This window comes from Panthera uncia, chromosome A2, assembly GCF_023721935.1.
Source record: "Panthera uncia isolate 11264 chromosome A2, Puncia_PCG_1.0, whole genome shotgun sequence".
Classification (NCBI taxonomy): domain Eukaryota; kingdom Metazoa; phylum Chordata; class Mammalia; order Carnivora; family Felidae; genus Panthera; species Panthera uncia.
The window spans coordinates 38,167,564-38,191,508 of NC_064816.1; positions in this window are offsets into that span (position 1 = coordinate 38,167,564).

The window sequence follows — 23,945 nt, forward strand, 5'->3', positions numbered from 1 at the left end:
TAAGTTCTATGGATATTAAAAAAATTTTTGTCATATTTATTTATTTTTGAGAGAGACAGAAAGACAGAATGTGAGCAGGGGAGGGGCAGAGAAAGAAGGAGACACAGAATCTGAAGCAGGCTCCAGGCTCTGAGCTGTCTGCACACAGCCCTACACGGGGCTCGAACTGACAAACTGCGAGATCATGACCTAAGCCGATGTCGGACGCTTAACTGACTGAGCCACCCAGGCGCCCCAGTTCTATAAATATTTTAAACTTAAAAAGCAGCTATAATAATGCCTGTCAAGATTCTGAACTTTGAAATAGATATAATTCCTTAGGTATGAAAGAGAAGAACTTAAGACTCATGCATTTCTTTTTAAGTTAACTCTATGCCCAACATGGGGGTCAAACTCACAACCCTGAGATCAAGAGTCATAGGCCCTGCTGACTGAGCCAGTCAGATGCCCTGAGGAATCATGCATTTCCAGTAGAAAGAGCCCCTGTCCTGTAATCACGGCCTGCTATTGCTCAGTGAATGGGTTCCCATGTAAAGAAATGGATCCCTTCAGCTCTTAGGAGAACTGGGCAGGGTCTGGGGCCAAAAAAGTGCCCAGGAAAATCTTTTGGCTTCATATGGCCTTATGTCTTTATTCTATGAGCCATACAGACATTATCGTCTTTTGGCTGCCCCTACGGACAAGAAAAATGTTGGAGGCTCTGTAGGAAAGAGAGCACGGTGGCCCCTTCTTTACAAAGTAGCCCCCAAGAATAGCCTCTCTTGGTAGCTACGTGGAGTAACAGCCCGACAACACCTCATTTTACATGCTATGGGCATGGTGTTGGGGGCCCGATTCATTACTGTTCCACAGGCTTCTCAGTCCACACCCTTCTAGATCTGCAGGTTTTTTTGTTTTTTTTTTAATATTAGAAGTGATTCATTCTTGCTTTTCAATGCAAACATTCTAGAAGTTAATAATTAAAAAGTGAAACCCCCCACCGCTCATCTAGAGTGTTAACTATGTGAAGAGTTGAGGGTGTATCTTTCTGATCCATTTCTCCACGCATGGGCAATCAGTAACTTGTATCTTTTCTAGATCAATCAGCCTGTGAGCTACTTACCTCTTTAGCCATCTGCTTATCTATCCAAAATTTACTCACATCTGCCAGGGGTGAAGGGGGCTCATATGCCAGGCAGTGATTAGTCTGAACATTCAGTGGTACAACTTGAGATTCTTTCTGGTATGAGACACATAAAACATAAAATGAAGGAATCTTATTAAAGAAAAAAAAAAAAAAAAAACATCTATAGGCTCCCCTGGCATACAAGTTTAGAAACCCGGTCTCACTTCACTTACAGCATGATTCAGAGGCTTTAAGAGATCCTCAGGACCCTATTTCTCTCTCTCTCTCTCTCTCTCTCCCCTCTTCTCCATCCTTCCCCCACATTGACTTCATTCTCAGACTCCAAGGATGGGCAAGATGGCTGGCTACCAGCAGTCTGAGGGGTCCCATGCCCTTCCAAGTTCAAGTCAGGTAGAAATGGGACCCAACACAAGTGCCATCACCTCTCCCTGACTCTGACCATCTTCTTAAAAAGAGTCTGGATACCCTTATTGCTTGTTACTCTTATACCCCATAACCGTGTTCTTTGTTTTTTTTAAAATATTTATTACCAATTGAAATTAGGCTGAGGATTTGCTATAGTTGATTCTCTGCCTGCCCCCACTAGAAAATAAGCTTCCCCACAGCAGCATTCTCACCTATCTTGATTCCTACTTTATGTCCCAACTCCTCTCAATAAATGTCCCAACTCCTCTCAATAAATGTCCCAACTCCTCTCAATAAGTGTCCCAACTCCTCTCAATAAATATTTGTTGAATGGATGAAAGAGTTAGTCACTGTAGCCAGAGAAATATCATGCACTGATTGGCCAGGTTCGAGTCACATGACCCCACCCCCCCATATACCTGGAATGACAGCTGGGGAGAAGATAGTACCTCAGAGGAATATCAGTGGACTGTTAGCAGCAGAAAGGTGACTGGAATGGGTGTGTTGAGTGGCAAAACCACAGAGGTCCACCAAGTCAGTGAAGCATTATACGTGGATTTCCCAAAAGTGAGACAAAATACCGTAGTCTTATATTTGAATGTGGGGTTTGCCGCTTATTAGATGAATGACCTTTTTTCAAGTCACTTTGCTTCTCTTAGCCTCGGCTTCCCTCATTAGTAGGATAAGAAATAGACCTAACTCTTCATGTGACAATTAGCAATAACCTATGTAAGGGGAGCCCTGGGTGGCTCAGTCAGTTAAGGGTCTGACTCTTGGTTTTCAGCTCAGGTCATGATCTCACGGTTTGTGGGCTCAAGCCCCACATTGGGCTCTGTGCTGACAGTGTGGAGCCTGCCTGGGATTCTCTCTCTCCCACTCTGCCCCTCCGCCATTCACACCCTGCCTCTCTAGCTCTCAAAAATAAACACTAAAAGAATTGAAAAAAAAACGAAAGAAAGAAGAAGAAAGAAAGAAAGAAAGAAAGAGAAAGAAAGGAGGGTAGAGGAGAGGGAGGGGGAAAAGAAGGAAGGAAGGAAGGATGAAAAAGAAAGAAAGAAAGAAAGAAAGAAGAAAGAAAGAAGAAAGAAAGAAAGAAGAAAGAAAGAAAGAAGAAAGAAAGAAAGAAAACATGTAAAATGGCCAATAAACAGATTTACTGTCGTTTTTACTATTTTTTGTGGCTCTGGTTATCCACTTCTAGTGATCTCAGTCTTTTGATAGTTTAGACAAAATCCAATGAAAACACATTCAAAAGCCCCAAGTGTGAGGGAATAAGGAGTTGGTTAAATGGCCACTCTACTTTTTTTTTAATATGAAATTTATTGTCAAATTGGTTTCCATACAACACACAGTGCTCATCCCAACAGGTGCGCTCCTCAATGCCCATCACCCACCCTCCCCTCCCTCCCACCCCCCATCAACCCTCAGTTTATTCTCAGTTTTTAAGAGTCTCTTATGCTTTGGCTCCCTCCCTCCTTTACCTTTTTTTTCCCCTCCCCTCCCCCATGGTCTTCTGCTAAGTTTCTCAGGATCCACAGAAGAGTGAAAACATATGGTATCTGTCTTTCTCTGTATGACTTATTTCACTTAGCATCACACTCTCCAGTTCCATCCACGTTGCTACAAAAGGCCATATTTCATTCTTTCTCATTGCCATGTAGTATTCCATTGTATATGTAAACCACCACTTCTTTATCCATTCATCAGTGGATGGACATTTAGGCTCTTTCCATAATTTGGCTATTGTTGAAAGTGCTGCTATAAACATTGGGGTACAAGTGCCCCTATGCATCTGCACTCCTGTATCCCTTGGGTCAATTTCTAGCAGTGCTATTGCTGGGTCATAGGGTAGATCTATTTTTAATTTTTTGAGGAACCTCCACACTGTTTTCCACTCTACTTTTTAAAAGCAAATTCTCAGAAATTTTAACCCTAGGGTGGTATCATTCAGATACTGAAGGCTGTTGGCAAACAGTGATTTGGCTGAGCGGCTTTATAAAAATATTTATCTACTGGCCAGGCTGGGCATTAACCAATCAGAATGACCAAACGGCTGACATGGAATGGACGCTGGCCTTACGCAACATGTCTAACTGTCCCAGGTTGCACTAGTTGGAGGCAGGTCTAGCCAGGAGTCACTTTTGGTCAAACCATCATTGGCATCTGGTTACACAGCTTCACATCAGGTCAGTGGATGTTCTTCATCACCATTTCTGACTGGGGTATAACTTGGCATTTGTGATGTCATGGATGAGAGAAGCCCATCCCACTTCCCCAGGCTTTCCCACGGAAAACCAGACCCTGGTCTTTACGGTGTGCCTGCTTAGCTAACCTGACCAGACAGTCAGGGGAGTCTATGCACACGCTGGTGGCTTGGGGGAGCTGAGAACTGCCCAGCAGCTGGAGCCAACACTCAGTCCTTAAATGATGTGGGCGATGGCCACAGTCCTGGTGGGTTATTAGAAACCAAGCAAATTTTACTGAAATCAGATTTGTAAGTGCAGCATGCAAATAGTGAAAAGTCAGATCACTGTTAATACCACTAATGACAGCTCTGACTTTTCCTTTAGACCATTCTCCTGGCATTATTATAAAACCACTGAACTGGAAGAATCAAGTTTCTGATTTCCCAGGCAGACCTATTCCCGGACCTTCACACAGAAAGCAAACTCACATTGCCAGCCCAGAAACTTCACATCATCTCCTCATTAGTAACCACCTTTAAGCATCATATTAATCTGCAGCCTTAAGACTGTTCTCAGTTAATTGAACTCTTTGCTGCTAAAGTTTAGCTTCTTTGCTTTTTATTACCACTTTTCAACTACTTGAAATTTAAGTCATTCTTTAAAAAAATTGTAGTAAAACACACACAGCATGAAAGTTACCACTTAAACCATTTCTAAGCTTACAGTTCAGTGGCATTAAGTACATTCACACTGTTGTGCAACCATCACCACTGTCCATCTCTGGTGCTTTTTCACCTTCGCACACTGAAACCCTGTCCCCATAAACAGTAACTCCTGTTGCCTCCTCCCCCCAGGTCCTAGAAACATCGTTCTACTTTCACTCTTTGAATCTGACTATTGGAGGGACCTCATGTAAATGGAATCACACCACATTTGCCCTTTTTTGAATGGCTTATTTTTTTTTTAAGTTTATTTATTTATTTTGAATGGGGGTCAGAGAGAGAGGGGGAGAGAGAGAATCCCAAACAGGATCCACACTATCAGTGCAGAGCCCAATGAGGGGCTCGAACTCACGAACAGCGAGATCATGACCTGAGACAAAATCAAGAGTTGGAGGAGACTTAACCAACTGAGCCAGCCAGGTGCTCCCTGGCTTGTGTTTCACTTAGCATAATGTCCTCAAGGTTCATCCACATCGCAGCATGTGCCAGAATTTCCTTCGTTTTTAAAGCTGAGTTGGTATTCCATTGCATGGTTACATACATGCCATATTTTGTTATCCAGTCATCTGTTGATGGACATTTGGGTGGCTTCTACCCTTTGGCTAGTGTGCTGCTAGAACATGAGTTAAGTCAGCTTTAAAGGTTGTTATTTTTGGGGTGCCTGGCTGGCTCAGTTAGTGGCGCATGCAACTCTTGATCTCAGATTTGTGGGTTCAAGCCCCATGTTGGATATAAAGATTACTTAAAAATAAAAACTTTTAAAAACAACTAAAATAAAATATTGGTATTTTTCCCCCACAGGAATTTGTTAACTGGATTCACACCTTGAATATCACTTCTCACTTCTGTGTTGAACGTTCCCTGCAATGCCCTCCCAACAGGATTTACTATACATGAGTTTTAAGATGCTATGGAAAGTTAACCGTACAATTTATTTTTTTATTTTTATTTATTTTTTTTTAATTTTTTTTAAATGTTTTTATTTATTTTTGAGACAGAGAGAGACAGAGCATGAGCAGGGGAAGGGCAGAGAGAGAGGGAGACACAGAATCTGAAGCAGGCTGCAGGCTCCGAGCTATCAGCACAGAGCCCGATGAGGGGCTGGAACTCACAGACCATGAGATCATGACCTGAGCCGAAGTCGGAAGCTCAACCGACTGAGCCACCCAGGCGCCCCTATTTTTATTTTTTAATGTTTATTTATTTCTGAGACAGAGAGAGACAGAGCGCAAGCAGGGGAGGAGCAGAGAGACAGGGGGACACAGAATCCGAAGCAGGCTCCAGCTCTGAGCTGTCAGCACAGAGCCCGACGAGGGGCTTGAACTCACAGACTGTGAGATCATGACCTGAGCCAAAGCCAGACGCTCAACCGACTGAGCCACCCAGGCGCCCTTTAACGTACAATTTAAATCCAACAAGATCCCAGGTGGCCTCTCTCAAAGCCTTTCAGGTGCCTCCCCATCCCAGCAAATGTTTGCTTGCAGCCGTTGTCCATAGAGGCACCAGAAAGACAATCCTTACTTTTTCCTGAAACTGGAGCGATTTTCATTTTGTCAGTAGTTGGTCAATAAAAGCTACAAGGGAAGATTTTAGAAATGGGTACCCAGGGGATGATTTTCTTCTTTCTTTAAATATATATTTTTAAAGTTTATTTATTTATCTTGAGAGAGGAAGAGAGGGTGCAAGCAGGGGAGGGGTAGAGAAAGAGGGAGAGAGAGAATCCCAAGCAGGCCTCCGCTGTCAACATGGGGCTCCAACCCATGAACCATGAGATCATGACCTGAGCCAAAATCAAGAGTCAGACACTTAACTCACTGAGCCAACCGGCTGCCCCTGATTTTCTTTTCTTTAATTTTAATTTAATTTAATTTAATTTAATTTAATTTATTATTTTTTTTATTTAAGTCATCTCTATACCCAATGTGGAGCTCAAACTCATGACCCTGCTCTCAAGAGGCATATGCCCTTCAGACTGAGCCAGCCAAGTGCACCCTCAGTTGATGACTTTCATTTTTTCATACTCTGGTATGTTCCATATTGTCTACAATGGTCTTGTTTTACTTTCCTAATGAAAAAAGAAAATACTGGTTTTCTTTTTATTGGTTTTCAAAAACAAACTTATGCATGAATAAATCCCCTTCTGAAATAGGGGCCAGCAGGGACACTTGGGTGGCTCAGTCTGTTAAGTGTCCGACTTCAGCTCAGGCCATGATCTTGTGGTTCACCAGTTCAAGCCCCGTGTCTGGCGCTGTGCTGACAGCTCAGAGCCTGGAGCCTGCTTCCTATTCTGTGTGTCTCTCTCTCTCTGCCCCTCCCCCACTCACAGTCTGTCTTTCTGTCTTTCAAAAATAAATAAACATTAAAAAAAATCAAAAAATAAATAAAAAGTTGAAAAACAAAATAAAATAGGGGCCAGCAAACATTTTCTATAAAGGGCCATACAGTAAATATTTTGTGTTTTGTGGCCCATTTTAGGTTTCGTGGTCTCTGTCACAGGACTCAGTTCTGCCTTTGTAGTGTGAAAGCTGCCACAGACAAGATATAAACCGTGGGTGGGGCTAAGGTAACAATAAAACTTTATTTACCAACATTAAACTTTGAATTTCATGCAGTGGGCACTTTTTTAATTATTAAAAACCATTTATAGCTTATAAGCTGTACAAAAACACTTGTACCACTGGTCACAGTTGGAGAATCCCTGCTCCAGAATGAAAATAGCATAGATAAGATAAAAAGTGGCGTTTAAATTTCATACCAGTTCCAGTCTTTTCCAGGCCTTCTCATATTGCTGTTGAGTTTTTTGTTTGTTTGTTTTTTACATTGTATTATGGAACATTTCAGACACATAAACAAGCTAAGAGAATAACATAATAACCCCCATGTATCCACCACCCAGCTTTGACAATGACAAACTTATGTCCAACCATGGATTATCTACACTGCCACCCACCCACTCCCTCATCTCCCTCATTACCTGAGGCAAATCCCAGACATGACAAATCCATAAATATTGTAGCGTGCATTTCTAAAGATAATACTACATTTAGAAATATTCTTGTTACACCTAAAAACAAATAACAATAATTCTAACTTTCAACATGCTAAAGCACAATTTCAAAAACGTCTTACATAACAAAACACCACCAGTGACATTTAGAAGTTCAAAAAAAACTTTTTAAGTCTATTTTTAAAAAATGGGGCATCTGGATGGCTCATTCCCAAGGGCATGCAACTCTTGATCATGGGGTCTTGAGTTCAAGCCCCACGTTGGGTGTAGAGCCTATTTAAAAACAAATAAGTAAGGGGCACCTGGGTGGCTCAGTGGGTTAAGCAGCCGGTTCTTGGTTCCAGCTCAGGTCATGATCTCACGCTCCCTGAGTTCCAGCCCTGCATCGGGCTCCCTGCTGACCGTGTGAGTGTGCCTGGGATTCTCTCTCTCCCTCTCTCTCTCTGCCCCTCCCCTGCTCATGATCTCTCTCTCTCTCTCTCTCTCTCAAAATAAATAAACTTTAAAAAAATCAAAAATCAAAAATAAAGAAACATAAATTAATGAATTAAATAAACAAAAAGTCTATTTAGAAGCTCATTAGAGTGTAACGGTTTAAGGTCTGAAATCTACAACTGGACACCACTTAGTAGTGATATGGCACGGGAAAGGTGCTCAACCTCTCCACGCCTCAGTCTCCTTATCTGTAAAAAAGAGAATGCTGACAGCACGTGCCTCATAATATTGCTCTGAGAACGAGACGAGCTGACGCGCCTGACGTGCCTACGGCAGTGCCTGGCGCACAGTGAGCGTTGGCCGGGTGTTGGCAAGTGCCATTCACTTCCTTCTGGTGTTTCTACTTCGTTCTCATTAAGGTTGTTGGAAAGCACAGAAGCACCCTGGACTCGTTCAAGCGGGCAAAGGGGGGTGTGTTTGGGAGTTAGTGTGAGTCTCCAGGGATCTTACAGAAACTAAAAACAGGAAACAAAGCACTACCAGCCCTTTAGGGATGAACTGGAAAGTCAAAACTGGGACTACTTGGGGGCTGTACCGCATTTCTCAGTTTCCTTCTCTCGCCTCAGTCCCTCCACTTGCCACTCTTCCTGGGCAGCTGTCCTCCATTTGCCTTGTGCTTGGCCCAACATGGCCCTGCAGTGCGGAGTACCCTTCATATCTGCCTAGCTGCAGCTTCTACTACGGACTGCCAATCGTCTCTATTATCTCTTGGCATTCCGAGTCCTGGGAAAGAACCGATGGGCTGGCGCTTGATCCGAGGCCCTTGGCTTACAGTTAAGTGTAAGAGGCCACAGTCATAAGAGCACAAGTGACCATTTTTGGAGACTCTGGTAAGCAACTTAATCACTGAGGATAGGCCAGCTTATGCTGTGATAACAGGTGATCTCAGTGACTTGAAGGAGAGCAGGTTATTTCTCATCCGAAAAGAGGTCCATCGAGGGTGGGCTCGGGGTCTTGCTCCCTCTGGAGCCCAGGCTGCTGAAGCAGCTCCTCGCTGGAACCATGGCAGAGGGGAAACAAGTCCTTGGAGAGAAATCACGCTGGCTCATGAAACTTCTGCTTTAAACATGTTGTTGGCCAGAGGAAGCCCCATGGCTGTGCTTAACTTCAAGTGGGCAGGAAAGGACGATCTTACCATGTGGCGGAAGAAAGCAAGAGCCGAAGTGTGTGTGGACGCCTCCTGCATACCGCAGAGGGGAGGGCACCCACCTCTCACCTGTGTCCTCTTCTTACCGTCCAGTCGTGTGTATAAAGGCACTCAGGGAGAGCTACACCTAGTTTACTGCAAAAAGGATGCCAACACTTTCCTTCCTGGGCTGAAATACTCATTCTAAGGTCAGCAAAGTCTCTGTGAAAGCAAAAACAACTCTAACTCCATTAACTTTTTCGCCCTGGACCCATTTTTCATTTCTTAAATCACTGAGATTATTTCATTTGAGACCTCTCCAAGTGCCTCCCATTTTTCTTGAGAGAAACAGGTTGAAATTAGTCAGAACAGCTAGAACAGCCCTTGACCACTGCAGGGTGACTAATTGCGCACCTTTCTGAATTAGGCTGGTGTTTTCTTTGACAACTGTTGTACCGCTGACTTAAATTCTGTCAGAGCCCTCCGTGACCTTGGCTCTGCTCCCCCAGTGGAGGTGTTCACTCAGATTTTCCACATCTTCTGAATACTTTCCACTAAAACTCATCCTGCTTTTAACGTACCACCTCTCAAATATATCTCTTCCAAGTTGTTAGTGTTCAATAGTAAGGCAGCAACTTGTCTACTGCCTCCAAAAGCCTAAAGCCAGCCCTGTGCACCATGTTTTCTTATTAGAAAGTCGGAGTAGCAGGGCCAAAATTTACACCTCAACTAAGATGTACAAAAATGCGATTTAGGGGCGCCTGGGTGGCTCAATCGGTTATGCGTCTGACTTCTGCTCAGGTCATGATCCCACTGCCCGTGAGTTCGAGCCCCGCACTGGGCTCTGTGCTGACATCTCAGAGCCCAGAGCCTGCTCTGGATTCTGTGTTTTCCCCCTCTCTCTGCCCCTCCCCCGCTCACGTTCTCTCTCTCTCTCTCTCTCTCTCTCTCTCAAAAAAAAAATAAACATTAAAAAAAAATGTTTTCAAATGTGATTAAAAAAACCTTCCATTACCTGACCTCATTTAACCCTGGAGTCCCCATTTCTATAGACGGTGGACAAAAATGTAAACTTGATAAGAGAAGGTCACCCCTCTACTTCTGGCTTAAAATGGTCTCTTTCGGGGTTCAAATTCCCTACACAGACTGCCTTTCTCATCTTAAGAGGATTCCATACTTCTTACTCTTTCTCAGGACGGCACCTCTAAACAACCACATGTCCTGCCACAGTAGAGTGAACACACACATCGCGGCATAATCATACAATGAAATAGCAGCCAGCAGTGGAGAAAAATTGAACTCCTACCTACAACAGCATGGATGAATCTCCAATGGATGAATATTGAACAAAGAAAGCCAGACAACAAACAGGACACATTGTATGATTCTACTTACGTGAAATTCAAAAGCTACTCTTTGGTAATCAGGTGAAAAAGTGATTCTCTTTGGCAGTGATGAGGAGGGAGCACAAGATACTTTTCTAGGGTGCTGGCATGGTCTGTATCCTAATTTGGGTGGTGGGTACATAGGTATCTACGGGGGTAAACATTCATCGAGCTCTATGCTTAGATCTGTATATCTATGCGATATCTCAATAAAACGACACCAACCAGGACGGCATCTGGATATGTGGGAAAGCTTAACTCCTTCTGGGTAGTGGAGAAGGAAGTGCTCATCTGTGGAAATTCACTGGCCTTCTGCAGGGGGAGGGGTGGGGGTGGGTGCTATGTAAATGAGTCCTTGGCAAGTATCTGCTGAGGAGTATTTGGTTCCACTTCTTGTAGAAGACTCACTGCTGAAGTCTGTGCCTTGGCGTCCTGTTGTGAGCCCCTCATCAACCCCAGACCTCTGGCTCAGTATTCTCTGAGCACTTCAGCCCCTCCTCCCCTTCAGGTGGGAAAGCCCCAGGCCCTAAGGAACTCTTCTCAGGCTCAAGGCCCTGCTGCCTCTCTCAGCCCTTTCTACACCACGGACCTGGAGCCCACGCCAATCAGAGCCTTCTAGAGGAGGGACTTTTTTTGCAGCGCCAGAAAGGGCTTTTTGCTTACCCTTCCTTTATGATAGCAACTGCCTAGGACATTTCTTGTCTGGGCCCAGCTCCCTCCTGCTTCCTGGGACAATAGTGAGACGCACCACAGGTAAACAAATGGTACTGACAGTCACAAGAGGTACATTGGAAGACGTTTGGAAATGTAGTATATCCATTACTTCTGATTTCTTTTACACAGAATCTCATTTCTCTTCATCATGTGACTTGGATGATTCAAATCAGTGTAGCTAGAATAGAATCACAGTATTTTAGCAATGAAGCGGTTCTTAATTATCATTCCAGATTCTAAGTGGGACAGTTTCTCATTGTGTGGTCTTAAGCACTGCATACATTTAGCATCCCCGCTCCACCCCCCACAACATACACATAAATGCTATTCATCAATCACGTGGTCACCAAAAATACCACCCCTCCCACCTCCCCCCCCACCCCACCCTCCCCGCTGCTCCTGGAAGGAAAGGGTCTTGGTCTAAATTGTTTATTTTAGAGATAAGGAAACTAAAGTCCAAAGGAAAAAAGATGACTCGGCCAAGTCAATGACAAAGCAGGGATTAGCCCCCGATCTGATTTTCAGTGCCGTGAGATTTTTTAGGACACCACTCTGACTTTCAGTTCAGGTTTGCGGAACTAAAACAAGGCACTGCCAGGGAACTTCTGTTTCTTACTGAATTTCTGCTTTCCTTTCTTGCAGTGGAACTGCCTATCACTTCCTCTTTCCCTCCCTTGACACTGGAGGTCCAGAGCCCTCCGTTTTCTCAACAAGAGCAGCGATGGCAACACGTGTGAGAACTTGCTGGCAGCCGTACCTAGAGCGGACCTGCCCTTCTATCCACACTGTCCACCCTGATCACTTCATACAGGTAGGCAAACACACAGTCTCGCCGTTCCTTCGCTGCCCTCTGCTTCCCACCAAAAATTGACAAAAGAAGGCAAGAACACACCTACGTCTGACTTATTCTACCTTAGATGCAGAAAACACTCATTCCTAATGCTTGTGTTACTCAGATACCAAGAGCATGATGCTGGCAGGTGCACAGCAAAATGAGAAGGAAGTTTAGCAGAGCTATTGAGAATACAGGAGTTAGAGCCATTCATTCACTCACTCATTCATTCATTCATTTCTCATTTCAGGGATTATTGAGCACTTGCAAGGAAGAGCCCCATTCTGGGCATCCGATAACAACCTGGCAAACAAAGCCTTCTGTCCCCTTATGGATTCTACACTCTGGAGTCTTAGTTCAGAACCTGGCTGTGCTGCTTACGAGCTGTGTGACCTTGGATGAGTTGCTTTATCTCTCTGAACTTCTACCTCTACATCAATAAAATGAAAACATGGAAAAGAGGATTGCGATGATTAAGAGTAAAACATGTGGGAGGGGACTCGCCCAGTTCCTGACACAGTGCTATGTGCTATGCAAGAGATAGCTACTATTATTCCTAAAAATGTAACCTTCCCTGGGAGAAGCCTCTGCATCCTTATACCTACAATCTGAACATGAAGTTTTGGCTGAGAATTCTCCAATTTTCTCCAAATTATGTATAACCAACGTACTTTCTCCAAACTTGTTTAGTTGTAGAACAGAAACCAAAATATGTATACACTACACATGCATGTTTATATTTAAATTTGTATTTAAATTTAAATCTGTATTTAGATTTACATTTATAGTGTGTGTGTTTTATCTGGCCTTGTATCCCAATGTCTGTATTATAAGGTGAGGACAGCAATGATTTCTATTTGCAGCACACTTTCAAAAGAGCCTCGGGTAAAGAAAAACATGACATGAACCATGAGTTTTTAAATATTCTATTCTCTTCCCTGGGCCTCCGCTCTTGACAGACACTTTACCTTATTTAGCCTCTGCCGCCTGGTCTTCAAACCTCTAAATAGATCAGTTATTTCAGGCTAGCCAAACCCTCGAAATTATTTGCCAGCAGCCCTTTAGAAACATATCCCCCTACTGGGAGCAAAAGCAGCCAGAGGACTGTGTGTTTGCTCTCAGCCCCCTCCCCTCTAAGCCTTGGTTTAGGAAGGAACTACAGGCACAGGAAGGAGCCCGGCTTCGAGGTCATTGCCAAGTTTGCCACATCCCCGGTAAGCTACAAAGCCTGAAGAGCCTCCGTTTCCCCGTTTCCCCATTGGTGAAGTCTGGGGCTTACACTTAACTTTGGAGAGTTATTGGGATAATTGACTGATGATTAAAATAGTCACTCATTAATGACAGTTAACAATAGATAAGGCCACAGGTCGTGAGATTACACCCCAGGGATTAGCTTTAAAAGCAAACTCCCTGGGAGAGGTGGTGGGTTTTACAGTCACATGATGGTGTAAGTACAGGGCATACCTGGACAATTTCTGTAAGTCTTTTACAAGGAGGGAAGGAACAGGGAGGCCTCTCCAAGCCCTCAGGTGCAGACCGAGAGGAGCGCAACACCGAATTGGCTAGCGCCCCAAGCAACTGACCAGAGCACTTCCATCATGGTTGGCTTCGTCTCCCTCTGGCACTGGTAGGACTCCTTAAAGCCCATCACAAACCAACAGAAGAAGGTATGGCTCTAAAAAGATGCCTCTCTCAGCAAAGCTGAACATTTTAGCTGAACATGTCCACTTGCTGATTTCAATCTGCAGACCTTTCACATTGTTCTCCAGTTGGCCCAGAAACTAGCTGCCCACACTTACGGCTCTAGATCTCTGTACAATTTGAAAAGACTTCCTTACACGATTTTCTCTTTCAACAGTGTTCACTGAGAGTGAACTATGTCCTCAGTGCTATCTAGGATTTGTGACCGTGTCAAGGGAGGCTCTCTGGGGAGATGGCATTTGAGCAGGGACCTCGATGAAAAGAGGAAGTGAGCCATGAAGAGCTCTGGCAGGAACATCCAGGCAGAGGGAAAGGCAGTGGAAAGGCCCAGAGGCAGCAGGAGGTTATGATTCCCACTCTATGCATGAGGACACTGAGGCTTCAGAAGATTAACCTGCCCAAGGCCCCCTGACAGGTAAAAAGAAGACCTTGATCTTGAACCCAGCTACTCATCAGTTATTTCAGACCTCTTAGTACTCAAGTAACTGGATTACATTAACCCAATTATAAAGTTACTTGTTCCAGGTTTCTCCCGAACCAGGGGCCATCCATCATTGTGGGGGTAGTCATTATTATCAATGGCAAATATTTACTGAATGCTTACTAAGTGTCAGATGCTATGCTAAGAGTTTTACAAGTGCTATCTCATGTTAGCCTATCAAGAAATCCATGAGATGGGGCACCTGGCTGGCTCAGTCCGTAGAGCATGTGACTCTTGATCGCAGAGTTGTGAGTTCAAGCCTCACGTTGGGCTTAGAGATTACTTAAAAATAAAAAGGAAATTAAGAATTTCTTTTTAATGTTTATTTATTTTTGAGGCATGAAGAGAGACAAAGCATGAGTGGGGAAGGGGCAGAGAGAGAGACACACACACACAGAATCTGAAGCCAGATCCAGGCTCTGTGCTGGTAGCAGAGAGCCGGATGCGAGCCTTGAACTCACCCACAGTGAAGTCACGACCTGAGCTGAAGTTGGACACTTAACCGACTGAGCCACCCAGGCACCCCCAAAAATAAAAAGGAGAATTTAAAAAAAGCAATAAAAAAGAAATCTATGAACAAATACCAGTGATATCCTCATTATAAAGATGAGGAAACAGGCCTGAGCCTTTCCACTGAAACCGGGCTCCAAGAAACTTTTGCGAGGCCCAGCATTGGGGCAAAGTTGGTAGTAAGGGAGATAGGAAAGGAACACTGGGAGACACAGAGACAGTGTCACCAAGGCCAACTCATGGGGCTGGGAAGGGAAATGGAAACTGGGGTCAAGGCTTTAGAAAGGAACCAGAGACCCCAGCATCAAGCAAGCTGTGGGGGTGGAAAAACAGAGGCCGGGAGAGAAGCCTTGAGGGACTGGACAGAGGCATTCAAAGGGGGTGCAGCCTCACCGGGGCCCCCGAGAGCCATCAGCTCTGCTTTTGCAGTGTGTTTCCCCTCTGTGTTTGCCTCCCCTCTCGGAGGAAGGTCATCCTGCTTCTTTGCAAGAAGGTTTTCAGAGATGCAGAAGGAAAGCTATCTTTATTCAGGAGGGCTCCAAGAAGCAAAGACGATGCGGCACATTTTTAAAGTTTTTTTGTGAAATCATTGCGCGCTGAGAGTTCCACCCAGCAGTGAAAGCCAAGGGCTCTGGAGTGAGACAGACCTGGGTTTGAATTCCAATTCCACTTGGGAGCTGTGGGGCCCTGAGTAAGTCATTATTCCCCTAAAACTTCTGTTTATTCCTCTTAAAGCTTCCATTCATTCTTCTGTAAGATGGGGGTTAAAAACATCTACATTATAGTATGATTAAGATTAAATTCAGTAAGTTATTGTATATCAAGTTCTTAGTCCAGAGCAAGTACTCAACAAATGAAAGAGATGATGATGATGATGATGATTTCTATCATTTTAAAAGCACCTTTGGTAGTTTGGCAGGTTTTTCAAACCTAAACATAGTCTGGGCGACCTGGGTGGCTCAGTTGGTTGAGCATCTGAATTCAGTTCAGGTCGTGATCTCATGGTTCGTGAGTTAAAGCCCCACATCGGGCTCACTGCTGACAGTGCACAGCCCACTTCAGATCCTCTGTCCCCTCTCTCTCTGTCCCCCTCCCCCCTGGTTGTGCTCTCTCAAAAATAGACATTTAAAAAAAAACACTAAACATAGTCTTACTATGTAATCCAACTGTTGTACTTCTTGATATCTGCTCATACAAAATTAAAACGGTGTCCATAAACAAACCTGCCCATAGATGTTTATAGCAGCTTTCATAATGCAGTGCATAACTCACAAAACTTGGAGCCAAATAAGATGTCCCTTAGTAGGTGAATGGATGAATAAACTGTGGTACATCCCAATAATGGAATATTATGCAGCACTGAAAAGAAAGGAGCTAGCAAGCAATGAAAAGACACGGAGGAATCTTAAATGCACATTACTAAGTGAAAGAAGCCAATCTGAAAAGGCTACATACTAGATGATTCCAATTATATGGTATTCTGGAAAAACCAATCTATGGAGACAGTGAAAAGATCAATGGTTCCCCGGGGATAGGGGTGGACAGACCAACAGGCAGAGAGAATTTTCAGGGCAGTGAAAATATATGTATGACACTATAGTGATAGATACATGTCCTTATACTTTTGTCTAAAACCTCAGAATATAGAACATCAAGAGTGAACCCTAATGTAAATGATGGCCTTTGATTGATTATGACGTGTCCATGTAGGTTCACTGATTTTAACAAATGTCACCACTCTGGTGGGGGGATGTTGATAAGTGGGGAGGTTATGCGTGCACTGGGGCAGTGGGTATACGAGAATGGTATAATTTTCCTCTCAGTTACCTGTCCTCAAAAATAAAGTATACTTTTTTTTCTTTTTTTTTTTAACGTTTATTTATTTTTGAGAAGAGAGAGACAGAGCATGAGCGGGAAAGGGGCAGAGAGAGGGAGACACAGAATCTGAAACAGGCTCCAGGCTCTGAGCTGTCAGCACAGAGCCCGACGCGGGGCTCAAATTCACGGACCGTGAGATCATGACCTGAGCCGAGGTCGGATGCTCAACCGACTGAGCCACCCAGGCACCCCTAAAGTATACTTTTTAAAGACTCCAAAAAAATAAAGAATTTAAAATAAAATAACAAAAGCCATGGTTCCTTTAAAAAAAAAAAAGTATCTTTTGATGTAATCTTCTCCATCAATCCACTTCTGACCATCCTAACCACATTATTAAAAATATATCTCCCTTTTCAGAATTCTCATTGCACTGCAATTTGTCTAGCAATTACCATTTTGGTTACACTGAAATTATTAGGGGATTTATCTTATTTCTTTTACTATAATACACTGGAAGGTTCTGGCAGGAATAACAGCATACTACTCAGGTTTCTATATTGCATAGGGATGGTGCTTAAAAAAACATAGCTGTGAAATTTAATCACTGGAGTCTAGATTTCTAGTGCTGATAAGGTATTAATTAGCCACACATGACTATTTAAATTTAAAATTAAATCAGTGTAAAATTAAATTTAAAAATCAGTTCCTCAGGTGCACTAGCCACACTCCAAGCTCTCAACAGTCACGTGCAGCTACTGGCCGCCATATTAGATAGCTCGGGTACAGGATATGTCCATCACTACAGAAAGTTCTATTGAACAGTGCTCTATTCTAGAGCATCCTTGTTCACCTTTTGCATATAGTCCTTGAATTAAAATTGTGTTTACAATGCTTATACTTTATTTTCAAATTAAATAAAAACATTTTCTAAAATCCTGGTTGAATTACCCCGACTGTGCTCTCAAAATACGAACGACCCCTAAGACAACCTGGCTCTTTAGAAAAGTGGCTGATTTCAAGTCTAGGGCAAGAAATTTTTAAGATAAGCCTGGCCATCGAGTCATATCAGAAAATAAGGCAGATATCAAAGACTTGTGGGGTCCTGTCAAAAGGATTCGGGAGTCAACTTAGAGAAGATCCCAGTGGCCAGAGGATGTGAGGATTAATAAGAATTAACCACAAAAGACTGAATCACCCTGCATATGTAAAAATTCATAAGTTCATAAAGAACAAAACAAAAACCCTTTCAGTCCTTCTGGAAGATGAGAGGGAAACAATTTCTTATTTTTGAAACCTGGTAAATAAAGGGGAAGAGTCAAGTCTTTCTGTCTTTCCTGTAGGAATTGTTCCTCAGGGCAACCACAAACAGATGTTTATGGAAGCAATTCCGCGGAAAAAAAAAGAACAAATGAAAGAATTAGAAGATCCCATTTTGCAAACTCCTGCTGCAATAATGGCTGGGGCAAACAATCATCAGCGTCTGCTAAGAGCACAGAGGGACCTTGAGGCACAATGGGCCTCCTGCTGTAGGAACACACACTTATATGAAGTCACATCTAACGTGAATGAGACCTGTAGGCCACCAAGAGGCAGGATCTAGCAGCCAATCTTAAGGAAACGCAGGCAGTGAGGAATGTGTTCAAGGACACCAGGGAATCCAGACCTTGGAAAACTTTATGGTATAAAGGGGGAAAAACAGAAGAGGTGGGAAGCTGGAGATTAAAATAAATTGTAGAGACACCTGACATAGCAACCAAACGCAACAAGCAGACCTTGTTTGGATCCTGATGTAAACAAATCAATTGTAAGAAAGTGAGAGACAGAGAGAGAGAGAGACAGAGAGAGAGACAGAGAGAGAGACAGAGAGACAGAGAGAGAGAGAGCCCTCATGCATCTGCAAGAACTGGAGAAAATTCAAGAATGAGGAACTATTTGGTTATATTAGGGAATTATTACTGATTTCTAAAGTGTGATTATGCATTTTGGTTATGTCTTTTGTAAAAGAGTTCTTATCTTTTAGAGACACACACTGAAATATACAGATAAAAATGATACAATTCTGGGATTTACTCAAAATAATCCAGGGGGAAGACAGGAAACGGATGGGGGGATACAGACAAGATTGGCCAGGACTTGGTGGTTCCTGAATATGTGTTACATTTTTCCCAATGAAAAGTTCATCTCTCTAACTCAGTCTCTGTTTTCCCCGGCTCCATCCTGTAATCGTTTAAAATAAATTTTCCAGGATGGCATTCTTCTGGTCTAATTTTGACAAGTAGAGGGGCTTAGGCATAAAGGTTCTGAGGAAAAAGCAGTCTCTGAACTTATCAGAGGGCTGTTGCATTAGAAAGCTCTGCAGCCAAGTTCCCCCCAGATGGTAACCGGGTTAAAAGCCTCACTATCTGCTGGGGTGTTCTCTCTCCCTGCATATTCTAATTCACCAACCAGATTGTCATTCAAGTCACATGCAAATTACATTGTTCCAGAAATTTGCAGGTCAGCCTAGAGGGGCTTTCAAGTGCAGGCGGAGGTGTCTCCACCTCCTCTCCTCCCCCTCCGGTGCTACCCCCTTCTATTCTTTCCACTTTAACAAAATGTACAGAAGTACAGAAACTCCTCTTTCAGTGTATAACTGAGGCTACCCTCTGGGAGAGCTTCTTCTGCCCCCGCCCCGGCCTTCCCCCTTCCAAGGATGAGTCAAGATCAAGAGCTCAAAGTTCAAACTCCCAGCTGGAAGGAAGGAAGCTTCTTTCACAAATCAAACTCCCGGGCACAGGTGAGCACTCTTTTCTAGGAATCTTTCAAAGAGGTTACAAGGCCTCAGTGGCATAGGACTAGTTTCTATGTTCACATTTCTTCCAGGACGCCTGGCCTTTCTTCTGATTCCTATTCCGTAAGTTACGATCACATTTCACACCAACTCCTGTGATTATTCCCAGTGAGGCCACCGGGGTTTCGGATGTTCCGGCACTCTTCAATTACACGTTTGCAGGCTCTCTCAAGGATGGTGTGGCAGACAGCTAGTTATCCCCCTGCCAATCTATCCTGTCCTTTCAGGGTAAAGACTGCCCAGGTAAAGACGACATTTCCCAGCCTCCCTTGCAATTTGGCAGGGTCATTAGACTTAAGTTCTAACCAGTGGGCTAGAAAGACCAATTATGGTACCAATTTGGAATTCTGTCTTGAGAAAAAAGTCGATGAGTGCTCCTGGTCCTTCCCCCCTTCTACTGGCTGGAGAAGATGAGAAATGGACTCACAAGAAGAAAGCATGAGTTGAGAATGGAGTGGTCCCACAGCCCTGAATTGCCACCTCTGCACTGTGACACTGTGACATGAGGGATATGACTTGTATCTTGTGGAAGCCCGGAGAACTCTTGGTTTGGCAGTTTACCCTGTATCTTAACGAATACAGACGGCTACCTACGACCTCTGGGAACCAATTCTACTTGGACAACTCTAAACACGACTTTATTTCCAAGAACCTGAAGCAGCTCCTTCCCATCACTTTCTTGTCCCAATTTCCTGTCCCTGAAGCCATGCGGTGCAATGCAGTCACTTTGATGATGTGTCTGTCCATGGCTATGAACTCAAGATTCACTTTGGGAGGCTGAAATTTTTCCATAGAGCACTCCACACGAACCTCTCCTCTTGAAAGTCAAATGACAAGGAAGGTTTGGAAACATCAAGGAGCATTGGGCCTCTACTCCTACTTTCCGAGGTCCCTAGAGCTCGTATCTTTATGGTTCTTCCTTGGAAAGAGCATTTCCTTCCCACCAAGAGCCAACAGCTCGGCCAACACTGGCAGACATACTCCATTACAAGTAATAATGGGACTCAAGCACTTTAGAAGCTTTTACTAATTGAGCTGCTGAATATCCCTGTGAAGTAGGTAACTATTATCATCCCCAATTACTGTCAAGAAGCTGAGCTGCAGAGATATTAAGTGGCTTGCCAGAATCGTGCAGCAGAGTTGCAAGCAGAGTAAGTTCTCTGGTAGAGGCTGAATTTCAGCCCTAGTCAAAGGAACCAGAATTGTCCTGGAAATCAGGAGACCTGTGTTCCGGTAGTGATTTGGTCATCAACCACTGAGCAGAAGTCATTTCCTCTTTCTGTGCTCAAGTGTGTGCACACTCGTGTGTGGGTGTGTGTGTGTGTGCGTGCACGCATTCGTGTGTGGGTGTGCATGTGTGTGTGTGTAGTCTGAATAATCTGCCCACCCTCCGGGCTTTTTCCCACTGAAGGCGGAAGCGGAATTTCAAAGGAACAGACATCCCACTGCTGATTCTCCCAGGAAGAAGTTAATCCTGAGACAGGAAATGAAGATTTAAAGGAGAAAACTTTCTCTTTAATGGGGAAGACTCCAAGGTGAAGAAAGGCCTGTGTTGGGTTAAAGTACGGTTCCCAGGATGTTCAGGGGAGTTAGGGGCTGGTCCAGGACACAGGGTGAAGTGAGGAGCAGTAGGGAGTTCAGGGCCCCTTTCCAGGCCAAGGTGGGGCTACTGAAGAAGGTGACGAAGGGAACACAGCCCAACCTGGCAGTGATCAGTTGAGGCCAAGTTTATGGAGTGATGGGGCAAGGCCAGCAGCCCAGGAAGGAAAAATGTGAAAGACTGTGCTCAGAGGTGCAACGTGGTACTTTGGGAAATGTTCCTAATCCACAGGGACACTGAGAAGAGCAAATTTCTCAGCATGAATGTTGTGTGCGCTGTGCCGTAACAATTTAGAAACAAACAGGAGGGGGGCGCCTGGCTTGCTCAGATTCGTTAGAGCATACAGCTCTTGATTTTGGGATTGTAAGCTTGAGCCCCATGCTGGGCACAGAGTTTATTTTTAAAAAAAAAGCAAAAGAACAAAAACAAAATACTTTGGGAACAAACAGAAGTCACAGGCTGCATGGCATGGGACACTCAGAGATCTGTAGGCCTCCTTTTCACTGAGATTACATGAGCCAGAGCCCTGTGCGGCTGGAAATCTGGCCCAAGGCCTCGGGAGGAAGTCTCACTCAGGATTTTCACCCCCACCGCAGTCCACACTGGTCCCAGCTTGTAGGTAATGGCTGAGGTTGTGCTTAGGGCACAGGGTCTTCATTCATTGGAGGTCTGGTGAAGTCCCAGACTAAGAAAATGGGGAGGGGTGTCTGTGGTCTCTCTGTTCTATTCCCAGCTTTTGTTTTGTTTTGTTTTTTAACGTTTATTTATTTTTGAGACAGGGAGAGACAGAGCATGAACTGGGGAGGGTCAGAGAGAGGGAGACACAGAATCTGAAACAGGCTCCAGGCTCTGAGCTGTCAGCACAGAGCCCGAAGCGGGGCTTGAACTCACGGACCGCGAGATCATGACCTGAGCTGAAGTCGGCCGCTTAACCGACTGAGCCACCCAGGCGCCCCCCAGCTTTTGTTTTAAAGGAATTAAACTCAAGTAAAGTTTGGCTGACTCACTGCACGCTCAATGCATCGTGACAAAGGTCAACACTACCCCAATCCATATCTGTCCCCCTGGAAAGTTCTATCACTCTAGAAAATTTCCTCAAACTCCTTTCCAGTCAATCTCCTCACCCTTCAACAAGCAAGTGATCTTTTGATTTCTATCATCTTTGTGTAGTTTGGTCTGTTCGAAAACTTGTTAGAAATGGAACCATACCAGGGCGCCTGGGTGGCTCAGTTGGTTGAACACCTGACTTCAGCTCAAGTCATGATCTCACGGTTCATGGGTTTGAGCCCCACATCGGGCTCTATGCTAACAGCTCAGAGGCTGGAACCTGCTTCAGATTCTGTGTCTCCCTCTCTCTCTGCCCCTTCCCCACTCCCACTCTCTCTCTCTCTGTCTCTCTCAAAAATAACTACATTAAAAAAATTAAAAAAAAAAAACCTGGAACCATATTGTTTGTACTCTCTACCCATTTTTAACATGCAAATGCTGTTTTCAATTATGTGCCAGGAGTAAACATGGCATGCCAAGAAGATACCAAGACCCAGAGGCTATGCATCTCCCCTAGCACACCTGACGAGGCAGATGCAAGCTGGCAGAGATTAAATTTCTCAACCTTTATCTTTTGCTGAGTGTCCAGGCTGATCTCTTGCTTCCCTCAGTCCAAAGTCCTGAAACCTCAGGGCTTGCTTTGACCTCAACTCCCCGCCACCTGGCCCCAGCACAGACCAGTCTCTGTACCCTGAGGGTCCCGGCATCCTGGGCTATATTGGGCTAGAGTAACAATCCTGATGCAGGCATAGAGCTTTGTTAAAGCTTTAGAGCTAATAATATTTGCTACCATTTATCGAAAGCTCTCCAAGACACCATGCTTTATGTTTGCATGTATCATCTCAGATAATTTTCACAGCCCCTCCCCCACTCCTGAATTATTTCAATTTTACACATGAGGAAACTGAGGCTCACAGAAATTAGAATGGGGTTTCTAAGACTTTCATGTGCAAATGATTCACCTGGGGAGGTCTTGTTTAAATGCAGATCCTTATTTAGTAAGTCTGGGGCTGGCCTGAGGGTCGGTATCTTGTAATAAGCTGCCAATCAACACTGACGGTGTTGGCTCCTGGATCATACTTGGAGTAGCAATGGGTGACATAACCCCTCTGAGGTCACATCCAGGCTATGAACTCTGAATAGCTGCTTCCAAAGCTGGTGCTCTTAACCGTTCTGCTTATGTGGTGCGAAGAAGAAGAAGGAGAAGGAGGAGAAGGAAGAGAAGGAAGAGAAGGACGGGAGTGGGAGGAGGAGCTAAAGAACACTGGGGTGGTGGTGTGGGCAGATTGAACAAGTGAATCTGGAGGTTGGGACCCAGGGAGAGGAAGCAAGATGGTGGGCTGCTGGGGCTGGATTAGAGAAGAGGAATGGCCACCAGCCCCTGGAGGTGAGATTGATATAAAGTCTGGCCATTTAAATGTGTTTGCTATGTTTTGCTATAGGCCTTTTGATATAGCCCTGACCCTTCAGCAGCGTCTGTCACTCACATAACCTTGAGCTTGAATTGGTGCAAGTTTGGCCAGATGAGAATCGGGGTAGGATAGAACATATGTGGTAGGCAAAGATGGAGAAGGGAATCTAAATGGAAAGTCAGAGCCAAAGGAGGTTAGGGGAGGGGAGGCCCCCTTTGCCCCTGCCCCAATTTCCCATGAGAGAAAATCTGGGTCTCTTACTGTGCTTGAGTTGGGCACTCAAGCTCATCTTGTTCATAATTTTAAGAGCAGTTACAAGATTTCACATCTGTTACTTCATTTATTACACATAACAGTCTTGGGGGGCCAGAGGCTACGAATCATCACTCCTTTTTCAAAGACTCAGAAATCAAGGTGTGGTGGGGGTGGCCACTGGAATTTTCTCAGTCACCCAGTTGCAGGGTGTCAGAGAGGGGCCAGAAATGTGCTTCTCAACCCCCTCTGGGAATCAGAATCAGCTGGGAGTGTTTAAAAAGAACCTGTTAGGG